Source organism: Bos indicus, chromosome 24, assembly GCF_029378745.1.
Source record: "Bos indicus isolate NIAB-ARS_2022 breed Sahiwal x Tharparkar chromosome 24, NIAB-ARS_B.indTharparkar_mat_pri_1.0, whole genome shotgun sequence".
In the NCBI taxonomy this organism is placed as follows: domain Eukaryota; kingdom Metazoa; phylum Chordata; class Mammalia; order Artiodactyla; family Bovidae; genus Bos; species Bos indicus.
This window is the reverse complement of record NC_091783.1, coordinates 2,374,148-2,393,990: the sequence shown is the minus strand read 5'-3', so window position 1 is coordinate 2,393,990 and position 19,843 is coordinate 2,374,148. Positions and strand designations below refer to the sequence as shown.

At 47.5% G+C, this 19,843-nt stretch overlaps 1 long non-coding RNA gene across 1 annotated transcript; it reads left to right on the top strand.

Moving 5' to 3' along the window:
* Positions 1–7,686: 7,686 nt before the first annotated feature.
* On the top strand, positions 7,687–19,414 carry LOC139179369 (uncharacterized). Its single transcript, XR_011563741.1, has 3 exons — positions 7,687–9,535; positions 17,518–17,655; positions 19,002–19,414. It is a non-coding gene; the product is annotated as an uncharacterized lncRNA (long non-coding RNA).
* The last annotated feature ends 429 nt before the right edge of the window (positions 19,415–19,843 follow it).

Sequence of the window (19,843 nt, the reverse complement as noted above, 5' to 3'; positions counted from 1 at the left end):
GAGTTTCACGATTATTTTGGCTCATGTCCTCACGCGGGCCTGGTGGGAAGCTGGCGGCCTGCTCAGTGCCCTTCTGCGTGAGCTCTTAGTTTCAGTGTGATGGTTCACATCCCATCAGCAGAGGCCACAGGACTGGAAAAGGCCAGCTTTCATTCTAAACCCAAGAAGGGCAATGCCAAAGAATGTTCAAACTACTGCACGACTGCACTCATTTCACATGCTAGCGAAATAATGCCCCAAATTCTCCAAGAGCGGCTTCAACAGTACGTGAATCAAGATGTTTCAGATGTTCAAGCTGGATTTAGAAAAGGCAGAGGAACCAGAGATCAAATTACCAACATCCACTGGATCATTGAAAAAGCAAGAGAGTTCCAGAAAAACATCTATTTCTGCTTTATTGACTATGCCAAAACTTTTGACTGTGTGGATCATAACAAACTGTGGAAAATTCTTCAGAATACTAGACCACCTGACCTGCCTCCTGAGAAATCTGTATGCAGATTTCTGCATACAGATCAGGAAGCAACAGTTAGAACTGGACATGGAACAACAGACTGGTTCAAAATTGGGAAAGGACTAAGTCAAGGCTGTATATTGTCACTACATGATGTGAAATGCCAGGCTGGATGAAGCACAAACTGGAATCAAGATTGCTGGGAGAAATACCAATAACCTCAGATATACAGATGACACCACCCTTATGGCAGAAAGAGAAGAAGAGCTAAAGAGCCGTTTGATGAAATGAAAGAGGAGAGTGAAAAAGTTGGCTTAAAGCTCAACATTCAGAAAACTAAGATCATGGCATCTGGTCCCATCGCTTAATGGCAACTAGATGGGGAAACAGTGGAAACAGTGACAGACTTTATTTTCTTGTGCTCCAAAATCACTGCAGATGGTGATTGCAGCCATGAAATTAAAAGATGCTTGCTCCTTGTAAGAAAATCTATGACCAACCTAGGCAGCATATTAAAAAGCAGAGACATTACTTTGCCAGCAAAGGTCCATCTAGTTAAAGCTTTGGATTTTCCAGTAGTCATGTATGGATGTGAGAATTGGACTATAAAGAAAGCTGAGCACTGAAGAACTGATGCTTTTGAACTGTGGTGTTGGAGAAGACTCTTGAGAGTCCCTTGGACTGCAAGGAGATCCAACCAGTCCATCCTAAAGGAAGTCAGTCCTGAATATTCATTGGAAGGACTCATGCTGAAGCTGAAACTCCAGTACTTTGGCCAGCTGATGTGAAGAACTGACTCCTTAGAAAAGTCCCTGATGCTGGGAAAGATTGAGGGCAGGAGGAGAAGGGGACGACAGAGGATGAGATGGCTGGATGGCATCACTGACTCAATGGACAGGAGTGTGAATAAACTCCAGGAGTTGGTGATGGACAGGGAAGCCTGGCATGCTGCAGTTCATGGGGTCACAAAGAGTTGGACACGACTGAGGGACTGCACTCACATCCCATATAAACCACACTCACTTTGTTTAAAACGTTTCTGAATGGGAAGATGTAACAAGCGGACACATTGTGTATTGTGTTATTTGCTCAGTTGTGTCTGACTCTTTGCCACCCCATACACTATAGCCTGCCAGGTTCCTGCGTCCATGGGATTCTCCAGGCAAGAATATTGGAGTAGGTTGCTACTTCCTTCTCCAGGGGATCTGGAGGGGACCCAGAGATCAAACCCAGGTCTGCATTTCAGGCAGATCCTTTACTGTCTGAGTCACCAGGGAAGTCCAGCAAGTGGTCATACAGCACTGGAAACATTTCAAACTCTGTTGAGTTTACTTTCGATTCACAGAAAGGGCTTTAAGTAGGAGGTGAGGGTCGCAGTGCAGCCAGACCAGGGCTGCTGAGTTCAGAGTGAGAGTGGGGTGGGGAAGGGGAGCGTTCCTGAGGCCAAGTGCAGGGCTGAAGTGACATTAACCTCTACCTGACACTTTGGGATCAGTTCTAGAGTCCAAATCATGGACCGTATAGTTCTTTAAATAAGAGAAGAAGTGGTGTAGGAAAATACAAATAAATACAATTTTCAAAGAAGTCTTATTGCAACCCCACCCCCCCTTGAATGTAACCTCGGGTGCTCGGTCAGTAAAGAAAGTACCTGCAATGGAGGAGACCTGACTTGGATCCCTGGGTTGAGAAGATCCCCTGGAGAAGGAAATGGCACCCCACTCCAGTATTCTTGCCTGGAGAATCCCATGGACAGAGGAGCCTGGTGGGCTACAGTCCATGGAGTAGTGAAAAGTCGGACACGGCCGAGCAACTGACTCGTTCACTTTCACTTCCCAAAATAAGAACAAACAAAACGCACCACCCCCCCCCCAAACAAAACCACAAAACAAAACATACCAAAAACCAAAAAAGCAACTTTTTTCCTTTTGAAGTTACTATTTCTAATTCTTGGAGAAGGCAATGGCACCCCACTCCAGTACTCTTGCCTGGAAAATCCCATGGGTGGAGGAGCCTAGGAGGCTGCAGTCCATGGGGTCGCGAAGAGTTGGTCACGACTGAGCGACTTCACTTTCCCTTTTCACTTTCCTCCATTGGAGAAGGAAATGGCAACCCACTCCAGTGTTCTTGCCTGGAGAATCCCAAGGCCAGGGGAGCCTCGGGGGCTGCCGTCTCTGGGGTTGCACAGAGTCGGACGTGACTGAAGCGATTTAGCAGCAGCAGCAGAAGCATTTCTAATTCTTAGAACAAGTGAACTGTCTCAGGTTCTGTGTTTATGAATTCTAGGCACTAAAAAAGAATTTGCGCTTTATCTTAAACACTTTTTTTTAACAACTAAAAGAAGACATATTTTAAAAAGGAAGAGTTCTCCCTTTACAGGTTTCAGAGGGCTAAAGAGAACACTCCACTAAAGTCAGACTTTGAGCCAAGGAGCCCAGAGAAGCTGGAAGCAGTGGGGATCCGGCTACATTACCAACACCTTGGAGTAAAAGTACAGCACTTCTCTCTTACCCAGGACAAAGGCAATCCTGATTGTTAACCTATTTTGTGTTTCCAAATATAACCAGAAGAGAGACGTTTAAATTAGCAACCTCTTTTATTAAGGGGGAAAAAAAAAGGTTAAAAAGATAACCACCTTAAAAAGAAGGAAGGGTCTGTAACTGATGAGTAGCCCCAGGGCAGGACTGAAGCCACCTTGGAGGAGGAGTTAAACAGACCGGCCTTCAGTAGGTGCACTGGTCAGAACTCTCCTGGTGGAAGTGGTGTACTAATGGAGAGCTGCGGAGACCAGAACTTTCTGAAGAGCCGGCTCTGTGAGAGAGAGTCCAGCTCATGGCCTGTGTCCACCGCCACTGGGTGGAAAGCACCGTCCAGCAAACAAAGATGAGATTAAGGAGAAGGCCCTTGTGCCAAGAGGACACAGAGCTAGAAACAGCGTTTGAGGCTGGCTCAAGGCAGGAGTGAGCTGGCAGGTTTCCTCACCAGCCAAAGACTTCTAATTGCCCCAGATGGCCTGCTCCTCTGAGGGCAAAATAAAATTAGAGTGGTCGTAGGGCTCCAGCTGAGTAGAGACAGTGACCACCCTTTGCTTTTTTGCTTCAGAAGGAGACTGGTGCTGCCGGCTTGCTTGATTTTCCATTGACCCCCAGTGACAGGAATACTTAGGTGAGCGATTGGTCAAAAGAGGGTTTATCTTTTACTAACGAGAGAGGGAGCCTGGGGCTAGGAATAAGAGAGATCCATCACTGTCATTAAAAAAGGATTCATTTTTGCGTGGCCAATTTGGTTTTAAAAACAGGGTTTGTTAAGGCCACAAGCGTTGAATAATGTAGGTTAAACCGTGATGGCCCTGTCTGCAAGTTTTGTTGCTGATTTACTGTCTGAAGCTAGACACCCATGCACATGCAGAAAATACAGTAACCTTCCTTTTTGTGGCAGGCTAAAAAGAAAAGTTTCAATCCGGCACAACTTCAAAAGTGAGCTTCTGATGGCAAAATCAGAACGTTCTTCTTTCTATGCTTCCCTTAAAAAGGTAAAGGTAAGTGACTTACCTTTTAAAATGACTTTTAATGCAGAAAAACTACACTTGCCAATAAGCTGTAAAGAGGCTCTAAACATGCAAAGTTATGCAGAAATGAAGAGTGAAACTGTGAATTCTTAGCTTTAAAAATTTAAACTAAGGTTTCTGAGCCTGTCCAGGTCTCACTTCTGCAGGAGAGAAGGGCAGGATGGTTTTCTGATGTCTAGGTCAGTGCAAGGTTAAATGCCAAGACTGTGAATAACTAAGGGCTTCCTATCAAAATGTTTGCTCAGTTCAGGATGAGGGGTGTCTGTCCTCTGTCTTAAGGAAGGATGCAAGGGTTTGGCTGGCACCCAGAGGAGTCTGGGGCAGGGCCAAGAGGGAGCTGGGAGGAAGGGCCATCGCCTCCGTGGTAAGTGCCAGAGCTTGATCCGGGCCGGTGCTCAGGAGCCCCAGCGCTGCCTCCCATCTGGGAGTTTGTTAGGAAGCAGCACTGGGCCTTTAAAAGCATCTTGTGTATATCTTGTCTGCTAACAGCCTGTTGATTGTTTGCTAATCCTCCTGCTGAGTTAGTTATGTCACAGATATCACTCCCTGCTACAGTGTTGAAATTAGCATTCAGAGATTAAAAAGAAAATTGTGTGTGTCCACAGTGTATATATGTGTACGCGTGTGCTCAGTCATGTCTGACTCTTTGTGACCCTGTGAACCATTAGGCTCCTCTGTCCATGGGATTCTCCAGGCAAGAATACTGGAGTGGGTTGCCATTTTCTACTCCAGGGGATCTTCCCGACACAGGGATCAAATTTGGGTCTCCTGCATTGGCAAGTGGATTCTTTGCCACTGTGCCACCTGGGAAGCCCGTGTGTAGCTTTTCCCCACAAAACTAAGTGCAAAATATCATTAACAAATGGTGACGGTTGTAAGAAGTATTTGACACAGTCATACAAATTTGCATCTCAGTTTACAAAGCCTTAAAACATTTTCAAAATGTCCGCTGGGTTTTTCCCCTGTGAACTTTAGAATCTTACTCATTTTTCTTTGCATTTAAACGTGACTGTAACAGGCAAGTCCGACGATCTCCCGTCCAGCAAGTATCATTTCCTGCAAGCACAAGGATGACAATGACGAGTATAAATCACCGCTGAGCCAGACGGCACAGATGGACGAGCAGGCGCACTGCAGGGCTGCGCGGGCGTCGGCACAGCGTGGAGAGCAGTGTGAGCACCAGGACCCCGAGCTCAGACTTGCAAGTGGAAGGACAGTCGGCCCTGTAAGGAAGAGGTCCTCTCCCCTTGATGGAAGGAGTGCAGCCTCTGTCCCACCGCTCTGGTGCCAGAGCTGCAGGCTGTTCTCAGGGACAGTGAGGGGAGGGCATCCACAGGGCATGAGGGAACAGTGTGGGGAGGGCGTCCACAGGGCGTCAGGTGACATTGAGGGCAGGGCGTCCACGGGATGTCGGGGGACACTGAGGGGAGGGCGTCCACTGGGTATCAGGGGACAGTGAGGGGAGGGCGTCCACGGGGTGTCAGGGTCAGTGAGGGGAGGGCATCCATGGGGTATCAGGGGACAGAGAGGGGAGGGCGTCCACGGGGCTGGGGTGACAGTGAGGGGAGGGCGTCCATGGGATACTGGGGACGTGGAGTGCTTTTCCTTGGGAAAGGCCCCAAGGAGAAGGCGCCGCTCTGTCTGTGGCGTGTTGTCAGGGTGTGCCACCGTGATGCCACCGTGAAGTCATGGAAAGCATCCAGGTTCTTACTTCCCTTAGATGGTCTACTGCAAAAGTGAAACCTGTGGTTTTTGGGTGTAAATCACATTCTTATTTCTGAAGTCTGTTCTTTTCAGAAAATTCATTACTTCGAACCATGCCACTGCCTGTGAGATCCGCCCCTTTGGGAATATGAGGGTGTGAAGGGGCTCCTGTATGTCACAGAAGCAGTCAGTCACGTCTTCAGGATGGCTCCTGTCACTCTTCTCTCGCCTCGGTTCAGTTCAGTCGCTCAGTCTGTGTCTGACTCTTTGCGACCCCACGAACCGCAGCACGCCAGGCCTCCCTGTCCATCACCAACTCCCGGAGTCCACCCGAACCCATGTCCATCGAGTTGGTGATGCCATCCAGCCATCTCATTCTCTGTCATCCCCTTCTCCTCCTGCCCTCAATTCCTCCCAGCATCAGGGTCTTTTCCAGTGAGTCAGCTCTTCGCATCAGGTGGCCAAATATTGGAGTTTCAGCTTCAGCATCAGTCCTTCCAGTGAACACCCAGGACTGATCTCCTTTAGGATGGGCTGGTTGGATCTCCTTGCAGTCCAAGGGACTCTCATTTCTATTTCCTAGGAATGAAGATAAAGACAGGGGACACTTTGGAGACTGGAGACATCAGTCTGCATAGCCCAGTCAAATCTGGGGACACTTCTGAGACCAGCTTGGAGGAAAATTGTGTCATCTGAGTACGTAGCTCTATGTCATCAGGCAGTTCCACAAGAACAGCCAGTCCATTCTGGCCCAATGGTTCTTGATAACGACCCTTCTTCCTCCAGGAACAAACGCGCCACCTGTAAAGGGGAATAACCTTTACATCAAACACGGTCTCCAGCAATGCCACAGGTAGGGTGAGCCAGGTGCCACAAGATGGCTGTTGATCCAGCGATACCAAGATGGGTTTACAGAAGTAAAAAGGGACCGGCATGAAAATGCTTCCGGAATAGCTTCCTGCAAACAGAGCGAGTGTAAAATACATCGCTCTCTGTGACGCTACGACTCTATGACCAGCAGGGGGCAGTGCGTGACGCCGTGGGGAGCTCGAGGGCGACCTGGAGAATCCGGGCAGGGAGCGTCCCAGCCTCCGTGCAGAACCCACTGTCGACTCATCCCCTCTGGATCTTGAAATGAAGAGTTTGAGCGCATCAGCTGGTACAGGGCCCAGAGAGCAGGTGACGACAAGCTGGGAGGGTGGCGAGGGGGCCTCATGGCCACCAGGGAGCCTGGGGCACTGAGCCTGGGGAGCAGGCGTTAGCAAGGACCCCCAAGCTTTGCGGGGACGTCTTTCCCAGTCAGGGCACTCCTCCAAAAGATAACGGATGGATCGCCCAGGCCTGAAGTTCTGCTCGACGTGAGTGATAACAGGTCCCCAGAGCAAGAAATTGGTGAGAATCACTGTGTCTGGGTTTTCACAGGGCAGAGGTACAACCATCCGAGGGCTGGGGGCTGACTGCACTTTGGAGGGTGCTCGTTCTAGTACCTTCTGCCCTGACTTCTCTCCGGTCTTGACATGTAGAGCATCAGGAGCTGTCAGAACACACGTTTAGAGGAAGTCACTGTGAGAATAGGAAGGGGCAGGACTCTGCAGAGACCGGGATGAGCAGGCAGAGCTGTGCAGGAGGGAGGGTGGAGCCTGGAGTCGGCAGGAGGCCCCCAGGCTGAGGGGTGGGGGTTGTGTGTGTGAGTCCTGAGCAGTTTACTCAGGGAGTCTGCTCCTTCCTCCCGGGGAGACGTCAGCTCCAGGACCCCGAGGCTCTCCTGCACCTTCCACTGTCTTCACGCATCAGGTGCTGCTGAAGATCACCACTGGATTGAATTCCACTGGAGGAGGCTATACCCGGCTTCTGGATAATTTTCCCAGGAATGAGAGAGCGGGTCAAGGGAGGAGGTTTGACCAGGGAGGGGCATTTTCTGGAAGGTTATGAAAGTGAACCAAGAACCTTCAGGAAGGCGCCCTGCCCGGGAAACTCTGGGCCTCAGTGGAGGCTCACCCCCATCTGTCACTCCCCCCTGAGGGCCCTGCTAGAAGCATCTCTCAGAGCTTGCCACCAAAGAGCAGCCGCGGCCGCCTCTTTCAAAGAGACTGTTGCTCCTTTCCCATCTTAGTCTTAGTGCTTTTGTTTCTGAAACACTTAAAATAGTCACCCATTTTTTGAGAACCTGTTTATTTTTTCCGTGGAAATGAGCATACACAAAAATTCTAATTATGTATAGTAAAGTAGGTAACTTTTCATGTTAAGATCATAGTTTGATTACCTAAATGCATGGGGTAAGTATGATCACATTTTATCTGAAGTAGCTGACATTTTACATACATAAAAACATGAAAGAAATTGTCATCTTGGGATGGACCATTCTCAGAGCCCTGAAGCTCCTCAGACACGTGGAGCAAGAAGGCAGGTTTAAGAATCAAAACAGAAATGGCCCCACTGACTACTGTGTAGTGAATTCCGAGGACGGATTCTCGAGGCAGAACTCTGACGTCAAGTGAAGCAGAGAGAGGATTCCTCCCACCTCCTCCCCAGCTTGTCTCCCAGCTGACCCTCCTGATCTAGAGCCAGGATTTCGGGGAACACAGAACATGGAGGAGATGGAAACTGTCAAAAAGGGAGCCTCAGCCAGGTCCCCACGTGATGGAGAATTTCTCTCCCCCTTGTCACTGAGAAACGACCTTAGCATGCAGGAAAGAAAATAGACTAGAGTCTCAAAGCCCCCTGAGTTGTGTCTGAGCTTTCAGTTCTCAAATGCCCAAAGAATTAGTGATTGCTTCATTGTTGGTACATGAGATCTGACCAACACATTCAAGTTCTTTGGGAAGCTCTGAGCATCTGAGGACAGTCGACTCACGCCTGCCAAAAACATAATTGCTTGGGGAATCTGTTTCACCCAGTAACATCTGGCCTTTATGAATATGCATACATTGTGTTCTTTAGTGAACTTTAATGCAGAAAGTGCATGAAAAAATTTGTACAAAATTTCTGGTGTTTTGAACAAATTGGAAATCAAGGTCTTACAGAGAGCCAGCTCTCCATTGGTTATACATCTGTGATGTGATTGCCAAAAATAAGTACAATATCTATTTACTCTATGAAAGTCTCATTATGGCTAATATGGAAAAATACAGATATAATCTCTTACATTAGACTGTAAGTCACAGGAATTATAAATAGCTAAAACCTTGCACATCTAACTGCACTTCTCAAAATGCATTTGCTGCCTGTGGGTTTGACCCGCAGTGCTAATGAAAGTTTGTGGCAAATGACAAATACAGCAAACAGGTGACGGTGAAAGTGTTAGAACCAAAATGATGCTGCTATTATTATTTTTTTTTCAGAATCTAATGGGCATGACTTTGAATGAAGAGAGCAAAGTGAACAAGTATGCTGAATAATTCCCTCCTGAACGGCCTGTAAAAGTCCTTTGAACTTGTCAGGAGAAAATAATATGCTTCTTAACAACTGCGGTAAAATGTAAGAACTTAAGACTTGATATTTTCAGAAATGACACGCCCCAGTTTCCTGTGGGCACGTTGCGTACAGAGCCCTCTCCACACAAAAGTGCTGCTTTTCTCAGTTTGAGGAACTGCAGTGTCTTTCCAGCCTTGTCCACTCCAGGGCATATTCAATCTTAGGTTCCATTTCCAGCAAATTCCTCTGCCTGGTGACCGGCATGCCATTCTTCAGCCCAGGGCTGGTGGCTCTCACCTACCTGCTGGGCCTGCTCTCCAGGGCTGGACAGGAGCCTGTCTGCACCAGCAGGGTTTGTGCTGAGCCCCAGGGCAGCCCCCGCCTCCTGCTGTGCCGAGGTCAGTGGTGGGGGTGGGGGCAGATGGGGACCTCAGAGGAAGCACCGGGAAGAGGGAGGTGGTCCTGACGCGGGGACCAGGGTTTCCTGGAGAAGCACACCCCCGACAGAGATGCTGACGGTACCACCCTTTACTGTGGTCCGGCTGTGTGCCAGGCACTGCCCACACTCCGTATACACGACATTGCATCTCATCATGAGTAACACTCCTGTTGTCCCATTGGAACTGGGATTCACACTTGACTTGTCTGATTTCATGATGGAGGAAGCATGTCCCAGACAAAAGGAGAGGTGATCACAGAAATTTTGGACCCACTGGATGGCAGATTTGACTGGAAGGCAAGAGTACTTTTTTTATATATAAGAAAACATAATAATGCTTAGTGACTGCCAAATTAAAGGGGGGAAGATTGTAATTATATCTATAGGTGGCCGAAAGCATAGATTATAATTCAGCATCCATTTCTAATAAAAAGTCTGAAATAAAACAGGAGCAGAGGGAACTTGCCTGAGTGGGATGAAGGCTAAGACCAGCCCACTGTGAGCATAATATGAGACCAGCAGTTCTCACCTGAGCTTTTCCCCGGAACCAGCTAATCTGTTTCTAGTCTATAATTATTTTAAAAATATCCCTTACGTTTCCCAGGCTAAGGGAAAGTCAATCTGGGTCTTCTGTTTCTTAAGCTCACGAAAAGTTGAGAACTGTAGATGTGGAAGAAGTGAAGTGAAGTGGCTCAGTCGTGTCCGACTCTTTGTGACCCCATGGACTGTAGCCCACCAGGCTCCTCAGTCCATGGAATTTTCCAGGCAAGAGTCCTGGAGTGGGTTGCCATTTCCTTCTCCAGGGGATCTTCTCAACCCAGGGATTGAACCCAGGTCTCCCGCACTGCAGGCAGACGCTTTACCATCTGAGCCACCAGGGAAGCCTATAGACGTGGGTAGAGGGTTATAATAACACCATTGATTCTCACGGGCAATGAAGTCCATCAACTTCCCATGTCCTTCCCTCACATCCTCTTCCTCAGACCTTCTAAAACCACTGAAATTTCAAAGTCTATTAAAAGCGAATTAAGGGCTTCCCTGGTAGCTCAGACGGTAAAGCGTCTGTTTACAATGCGGGAGACCTGGGTTCCATCCCTGGGTTGGGAAGATCTGCTGGAGAAGGAAATGGCAATCCATTCCAGTACTATTGCCTGGAAAATCCCATGGACAGAGGAGCCTGGTAGGCTACAGTCCATAGGGTCACAAAGAGTCGGACACGACTGAGCGACTTCACTTTCCAGAAGCCCAGTGGTTAGCAGTCCGTGCTTCCACTTCAGGGTGCATGGGTTCAATCCTTGACTGGTGAACTAAGATCCCACAGGCCACACAGTGCAGAAAAAAAAAAAAAAAAAAGAATTAACCTTTAGATAAGCCTCAAGAGCATTCACAGCAACACTATCGATTTCTTTGTTTAAATATGCTCAGAACTTGGTTATGCTGAACTTCCAACCTCTTGTATTTCTTATAATCAGCTCACAGTGTTTGTTGATTACAAATGTAAACTCACTTTGGCTAAACCATGTGGAGGTGGGTGTCTGTGGTCCTTGTAATGAGGACCATGTTTGTTCTGGGATCCCCAGTTCAGGAAGTGTGTGTGTGGGAGCAGCGGGAACATCTCCTCTTGCAAATGAACCAGAACGACAGGAAACAAGTGAGAATTAAAAACACACAGGCAAAGTGCTCACTCCAGTGCCTGGGCCCTGGCGAGCAGTGGGCCCAAGTCACTTGTTCTGTAGCTGGTACTGATGACATGGTAGAAACCGTATGCATTTTGTTTTCACACAACCCTAGGATCATAAGGCAATAGCTTCTATTCTTAGATCACATTCAGTTTGTTCTGACTCTGACATGCTGTGGTTCGAGCGGTGTTCTAAGTGTCTCATAAGCAGCCCTCAGTGCTCACAGCCTTAGGAAGGGGGCCCTGATGTCATCAGGTGACTGATGTCCCCTCCCCTTTGTGGATGAAGTGAGATGCGCACGGGGGCATTAGATCACTAATGCAGGTTCAAACTCACAGCCGTGAGTCAGGACCCAGGCTCTGGCATCCTGCTTCCAAGACCATAGCTTTACCTGCTCGCCGAGGGGCCTTCTTAATGTGAGGGGATCCGTAAATAGCCAGTGACCGTTAACAGAGCAGGAGTCAGCGCTGGAGCCTGGCCAGGCATGGGGGGCAGGACCTGTAGCTGGTCACCTGGAGGGAAGTCACAGAAGCTGATGAAGGGCTGAGGAAGCCGGGCGAGGTTGCCTTCCGCTCTCTGACCCGGAGCCTGTTGAGACTTGTTCTGACTCCCGGTAGTTGCCATGTCAACAGCGTACCCTCCAAGCCCGCAAAGCATCTCCCGTTGCAGCTCCCGTGGACCTTCTGTTAGTCAAGAGTTAGGGCACCCAGCCTGAGGAGGGGAGAGTGTGGAGAAAGGAGAAAGGCAGGTAGTCACTGACCCTTCATGTCCTGAAGGCTGAGTCTGTGTCAGTTGCAAAATTCCCAGATGTCCTGAATGCAAAGAAGACTCCTCTCTTTCCTCCTACCTCCTTTTTTATTTTTCCCTTCATCTTTTCACTGTTTGGAAGCTGAATCTAAATGCTTTACTAAAACTCAGTATTCATTTTCTGTAGAGAAAACTCTTCTTTGTAGACCAGGGTTTAAGCTTCATGACAGCAGGAAGGAGTGAGAGGAGGCAGGCGAGGTGGCAGACGTGAGTGTCCCTAGGGGCCGCCCTGGAATTCACACTCCTTGCAAAGCTAGGCCCTTGCTGTCTCAGTTGGAGTCTCACCGCTGCCCTAGACACGGGGTTCCTGGACCCCTCCTCAAACTTTTCTTTTCCTCCTTTGTGTAGTTGAAACAATTTGAGATGATCAAAAGAAACTGTCCTCCCAAACTAAAAGTGTAATGAAATAGCGCAGAGTCAGATGTACAACTGACAAGATTGGGCTTTATCATGTGAATTCACTTACCAGGGGCAAAGCCTCTCCTAATCAAACAGGTTTTTAAACAGAAAATGTTTCTTCTTTCCTCTCTCCTTCCTTGCTTCCTTCAGGGTTAGGAGTTGGTCTGGGAATCCCACTGACTGGACTCCTCCAGGGACGGGCATGGGGTCTGCGGGTGGGCCGTGCCAGGGGAATGTCAGCGCTCCTGCTAGAGGCGCCCCTCAGCCTAGAGCGCAGGAGCCGGGCGGGTGGGGGTCAGGAGCGCTTCCCCAGAGACCTCGCCCCCAGTGACGTCACCACACCTGTGTCTGGAGGAGGAAGGAGCTTCCACCTCGAGGGTGGGCTAAGGGTCGTCATCCTGGGTTTGGGATTTTCCTTTACTTTGAGGATGCAATGGCACCCCACTCCAGTACTCTTGCCTGGAAAATCCCATGGACAGAGGAGCCTGGTGGGCTGCAGTCCATGGGGTCGCTAAGAGTCGGACACGACTGAGCGACTTCACTTTCACTTTTCACTTTCCTGCATTGGAGAAGGAAATGGCAACCCACTCCAGTGTTCTTGCCTGGAGAATCCCAGGGACAGGGGAGCCTGGTGGGCTGCCGTCCATGGGGTCACACAGAGTCGGACACGACTGAAGTGACTTAGCATAGCATAGCAAAGCATTTACTTTGAGGAAACTCCCTATTTCTGAGCATTAGTTACCTTTCCGTGTGGGTGTGTGTCGCTCATTTGTGTCCCACTCTTTGAGTCCTGGACTGTAGCCCGCCGGGCTCCTCTGTCCATGGGATTCTCCAGGCAAGAATACTGGAGTGGGTTGCCCTTTCCTCCTCCAGGGGATCTTCCTGACCCAGGGATGGAACCCGGGTTTCCAGCATTGCAGGTGGATTCTTTACCACTGAGCCACCAGGGAAGCCCCATGAGAGGGTAAAAAGTACAGATTGTGGCATTATAGATGTTTTAAGTTTTCGTTCTGTCTTTGTGATGCTCGGAGTAAAGCACTTCATTACCTGTACTTCAGCTGTGTTTTTATAAAAAGGGAAGACTCCCACTTGGTCCGTGAGGACACTTCCTGGGATATATTTTGCCCTAGAATATATATTACTCATAGTTCAGTTAGCTAGCATATCATCCACCTGACTACTTAAGCCCCAAACTTAGAAATGATCTGGGGTAAAACACATCTCCAATCCCTGTATCTCTTCCATCCATCTCATATCTTGAATCCACGTCTTGCATCAAATCTTTCCTCCACAGAGGCCTGTTAAATCCAACCCAAGCTGCCATCATTTCCTGTTTAGACTCTCACAACTGTCTCCTAACTCATGTCTAAATTTTCTGCTCACTCCTGACCAGACCGTTCTCTCCACAACAGCAAAGGTGATTATTTTAAAAGATAGTATAAAACCCAGTCAGCTGCCCTTTTCCTTAAGTCTCTCCAGCGAGTCCCATCCACGTGGCGTGGACTCTAATCCGGGCATGCAGGCTCTGGGTTGCCAACCCTCCGGGCTGAACCGACAGGAGCAGGAGCCCCGGCCCCGCTTCCAGGCCTGTGTTGGGCAGGCCTCCTGGTACGGTCCCCTCCCGTCCAGCATCCCAGGGACTCCTGGAGGGTCCTGACGGTGCAAGGGATCTCGCCAGACCGCCGCCAGCTCTCAGGCTAGGCTCCATCCTCTAGAGTAGCCTCCGTGTAAGATGAAGGTACCATATGACCCCCATATGCCTTCATTTTGCCTTCTCCGTTCACTCTGACCGTCTGCTGAAAGCTTTCACCCCACAACAACCACATATAAGATTCTCTATGGTTCCATTTCTAATTGTGGCATTTTGCGTACAAAGATTTCCTTTTACTGAACATTTTAAAACTGGAGCGTTTTTGAAAAGAAATGCTTTTTTTCCTCTTCTAGATAATTGTGTCGAGTTATCTGTCATTAGCGGAAAAGGCAATGGCACCCCACTCCAGTACTCTTGCCTGGAAAATCCCATGGACGGAGGAGCCTGGTAGGCTGCAGTCCATGGGGTTGCTAAGAGTTGGACGCGACTGAGCGACTTCACTTTCACTTTTTACTTTCATGCATTGGAGAAGGAAATGGCAACCCACTCCAATATTCTTGCCTGGAGAATCCCAGGGACAGAGGAGCCTAATGGGCTGCTGTCTGTGGGGTCGCAGAGTCGGACACGACTGAAGCGACTTAGCATCAGCATCAGCATCTGTCATTAGACAGTTTTAGAAGAGTTTTTTTTTTTTAATAAAACCATGATAACATTCTATTAGGAAATGGTATTTCTAGTGAGAAAATTTTATTTCCAGGTCAAATGAAACCAACAGAGACCTATGGAACACCTTTTCTGTGATTTGTTATACATTCCAGTATTCTTGCCTGGGAAATCCCGTGGACAGAGGAACCTGGCAGGCTACAGTCCATGGGGCAGCAGAGAGTCAGACACGACTGAGTGACTAAGCACACACACAGTCATTATAAAAATACAAAGAATATTTAAGAACTTTCCTGCTGATAAAAAGATTATAATTGAGTCTAAGAAACAAGATATAAATCCATGATGAGTAAAATAACAATATATCACAAGATTCTTTTTTAGACTCACTGCCAGATGAATTACTTTGACATTAATTGCTTTAGCAATTCCTGTGGAAGGACTCTAGGAGGAGGTAGGATTTGAACTACATTTTGGGAGGCAGAGTTCAAGGAGCCAGAAGTCAGAAGAGCACCCCCGGCAGGTGACCTGGCAGGTGGGTGTGGGCAGAGGTGAGGAAGATCCAGGTGCATTTATAGGGAAGAAAGTAAACAGCCTTAGGATCAGACAAGGGGCAGAAAAATGACTTATTTGCTAGCAGAAGGAACTGGAAGGAAGTGCGGAAATCTAGAGTGAGTACCTAAGAATGCAAAATAGTGACTTTCTGGGTGGGATCTGATGCTTAAAGAGGTGGGTAACCCGGAAGAAGAAGATGAGACCCCAAGGTCAGAGGCGGCCAATATGCAACTGGGGAAGCTTGCTTGCTTGCTCAGTTGTGTCAGACTCTTTGAGGCCCCATGGACTGTAGACAGTCATGCTCCTCTGACCATGGGATTCTCTAGGCAAGAATACTGGAGTGAGTTGTCATTTCCTTCTCCAGGGGATCTTCCTGACCCAGGGATGGAAACTGCATCTCTCACATTGCAGGCAGATTCTTTATCACTGAGCCACCAGGGAAGCCTCTGTGGGTGACCAGTGGCAGATGCAAATGTTTATTCCCAATCTCTTCCCCCAGACGGTGTGTCTGTGATGACACCCACCTACCTATCACGTCTCCTCCTCAGGGTTTGTGACCCTGAAATGAGACAGTACCTGTGAAAGACGCTTTAAAAACCAGAAGTTGGCACACGTAATTATTTATCATCTGGAAACTGAGACATCAATAATATTTAAACAGGAGGACTTTGTGTTTAAATCAGTGCTGGGTAAATACACTTGGATTCCTTTTGGAAAGGCAGAAAGGAGTTTGGAAGCCCTTCTGATATTCAGTAACTCATCACAGGAGGCAAACATCTTTTTCAGCCTGGCGTTGGATATTCACAGTGCTAAATGTGTCATTGCAAGAGTCAAAAATGTGGAAATGAAGTTATTGGGTGAAATAGTACCATTGGGGAAGCGTGAAAACAGTTTGAAAGGCTTCTGATTACATGTTTATGCGTCTTGGCATGTGTACAAATGAGATGTAGCATCAAACAGAACTGGCGGGCCTGTTCCAAGGCCAGCCAAGAACACACTGCCTACAGGGAGGAGAACCTGAAATAATTCTCCCTAGTGGGGGGCGGGCGGGGGAAGGGATTTAAAAATACAGTCACCAAATGAGAAAGGTGAAGGGGGAAGAATAAATTAGGAGTTTGGGATTAACATATACACCCAACTATGTTTAAAAACATAATCCGCAAGAACCTAGGGTATAGCATAGGGAACTACACTCAATATTTTCTAATGATCTGTAAGTGAAAAGACTCTGAGAAAAGATACATATGTATGTATAATTGAATCACTTTGTGTAAACCAACTATACTTCAATAAAAGTATAATAAATAAAAATTATTTCTAGAAAACTTTTTAAAGAGTCTAGAGATGAGTGGGCTTCTGCATTTATTCCTTTCTTTTCGGACCTTAGAAGCACAGAATAGAGGTGACTGATTCCTCCGTCCGTGACTATTAACTGCCCTAACTCGCTCTGTTCTTCCAATCGTCGCCTCTGACATTTCTACTGGGTTCCTTTCATCTTCTGTCTCCCTCTTGGAGATTTTAACTTCTCTGCCGGGGCTCCTGTTCTCTGCATTCGTGTCCCCTGTGCTGCTTGCTCACGATGGCACGCTTGTGACGGCGGCTGTCAGGTCTTTGTCAGACGACTGAAGCAGCTCCCTTGTGTCTCCCTTCATGCACTTTGAGATCTTCCTGCTTCTTGGTGCGGTGCATGGGTACCGACTGGAAGCTGGGTGTTTTGAGCATCACGGAGTAAGAATCTGGGTGTTGCTGGCCTGTCCTAGCTGACGTCACTGCACTCGCTGGGTGGTGGAGGGGCCGCTGTCCTGTGACTGGGGGACCGGGGGACAGGCGGGTGCCCACTCGTCTGGGATGATTGGCGGGTAGGGACTGTGTGTGGTGTGGCTGGAGCAGAGGTTCCTGTCTGAAAGGACTCTGTCTTGGGGCTGCTCCTGTCCTGGCCCTTTCACGAGAGACAGGGCTTCTGCTGGGGTCTCCTGGTGGCATCTGTGGTTGCCTGTCTCTTTTTCCCTAAGCCTGAGAAGCACAGGGACCTCGCCATGTGCCATTCCTTGCATCCAGAGGCCCTTGGGGAAGCCTCCCTTCTGAGCCTGCTTATGCTTGTTTTATGTATTATGGCCAAGGTTATTAGTTATGCTTAATGAGAAGAAGAGAGGAAAAGTATGTCTACTCCATCTTCCCAGAAGGAAAATCCTCCTCATTTTTTTTTAAATTTCATTTTCACATTTCTATCCTTTCAATTGAATTAAGGTTCTAAGAGAATTATGGAAAAGGACCAAGAGCATCCAAATTGGGCCTCAGCCCAGTCGCGGCTTCAACCTGAGGGTAGAAATATAAACATCAAAGATGCCACTTCATTTGTTGCTGGGCTAATGCCCTGTAACCAAGGTAACTGTGTAATTTGTCATCTAAGCAGAGGTAGACAAGCTGAGACTTAAAAGGTGCTAAAAGTATTAAGATCATGTAATTTGAATATTTGTTTAAGAAAGAATATTATATATTCATGTACATTAAAGCAAAATATAAAAGGCTTGTTTATATTATCTGAATATTAAAAAACACTTAAGCAGAATTATTATTCTTATTCTATAGTCACTTAGTTTTAAAAATTGTTGGCTGTATCCTTGCTGATCCTATATCGCTCATACTTTCTAAAAATATATGCTTTTTATAATTTCATCTTATAATTTATGTCTGTATAAAATATATGTTTCCTTTTTAAAGTTATGTATTGTGGTTATAGGTTCTGACATTTTCAACACTTTTAATTGACCATAAGGAAAATAATTGTGGTAGGGTGCAGAAATACCATGTTTATTTAAAGTAGAACTTTTTTCAATTTTGTGTTTTTCATATTGAAATTGTAAATATTTTAGCTTGAATATTGTGTTGGCAGATATTTTGTCCCATGAAAAGTACCTTTTTTTGGCACTGATTTGTATGAAGCAAAGTGCATTCAATAACTTGTCTCTAATTATAATTTTTAGTGTTTTATTAAATCTAGATATTTCAAAATCATAGATCTTTTCAATTTTATTCCACCTAGTATAGAATCAGATCAGATCAGTCGCTCAGTCGTGTCCGACTCTTTGCGAACCCATGAATCGCAGCACGCTGGGCCTCCCTGTCCATCACCAACTCCCGGAGTTCACTCAGACTCACATCCATCGAGCCCATGATGCCATCCAGCCATCTCATCCTCTGTCGTCCCCTTCTCCTCCTGCCCCCAATCCCTCCCAGCATCAGAGTCTTTTCCAATGAGTCAGCTCTTTGCATGAGGTGGCCAAAGTACTGGAGTTTCAGCTTTAGCATCATTCCTTCTAAAGAAATCCCAGGGCTGATCTCCTTCAGAATGGACTGGTTGGATCTCCTTGCAGTCCAAGGGACTCTCAAGAGTCTTCTCCAACACCACAGTTCAAAAGCATCAATTCTTCAGCGCTCAGCTTTCTTCACAGTCCAACTCTCACATCCATACATGACCACAGGAAAAACCATAGCCTTGACTAGACAGACCTTTGTTGGCAAAGTAATGTCTCTGCTTTTGAATATGCTATCTAGGTTGGTCGTAACTTTCCTTCCAAGGAGTAAGCGTCTTTTAATTTCATGGCTGCAGTCAATAGCCATATGTAAAATTTAATTTTTCCCATTAAAAATGAGAATTCTAGCAAAAGATGCTTTCTAGATTGGCCTGTTCTGAAGCATAATTGCAGAATGTTGGGTTACATCCTGTGCAGTTGGAGCTGTCGCCGTTTAACCTGCGGAGCCTCCACAGGGCTGATGCACAGATGTCCCGCTTGTGTGTCGTCCAGTTTCCAGGAGAAATCCTCTGGCATCTCCTCTCTGGAATCTGGACTAAAGGTTCCTGACTACAGCAGCATTCGCAGGACCCACTTCCCGAATGTTCAAGATCACTGCAGGGCCCTACAGACTGCGGACTTACAGTCAAGTCTTCCGAAGCTCAAACAGCTCTGCAGCCTGGTTGATGATGAGCTGCAGACAGAAAGCGCCAGGGCTGAGCCGCAGTGCTTCTTATTAAAGTCACTGTCGGCTCTGAACCGGTTCCTGTGTGTGTGTGTGTGTGTGTGTGTGTGAGAGTGTGAATTCTGACAACTGGGACACGTCTATGAATTGTGTGCCCCACAATAATGTCAAATAAAACTTGAGTTCATGGGTTTTATTTTAGCAAGAACTTTGCTTTCACCCTGAGACTATACTGTACCGAGTTATACGTTTGGGCTATTGTCACTCAGTCCTGTAAACACTGGAGTGAGGACCTATAAACCACACACTCGGGACCCTCCCCGCAAGACGCGGGCCACTCACCCTCCTGAGACCCAGCCCTGCGGGGCCTTCCGCCCCGCCCGCCGCCCCCTCTCCCACCGGCCGCTGTCCCCACGGCCGGACACGAACTCCAGCGCACGGTTCTGATCAACTTCAAAGTGACGCTGTAACTTCCCCGTACCGTCCGTGTCAGATAAAACCCTGACCTAGTTTTCCTATATTAGGATGCGGGACTCAAGTTGTAGCATTATGTTTGTTCTGTATTTCTCCTTTTGATCAGCATATTTATATTTGT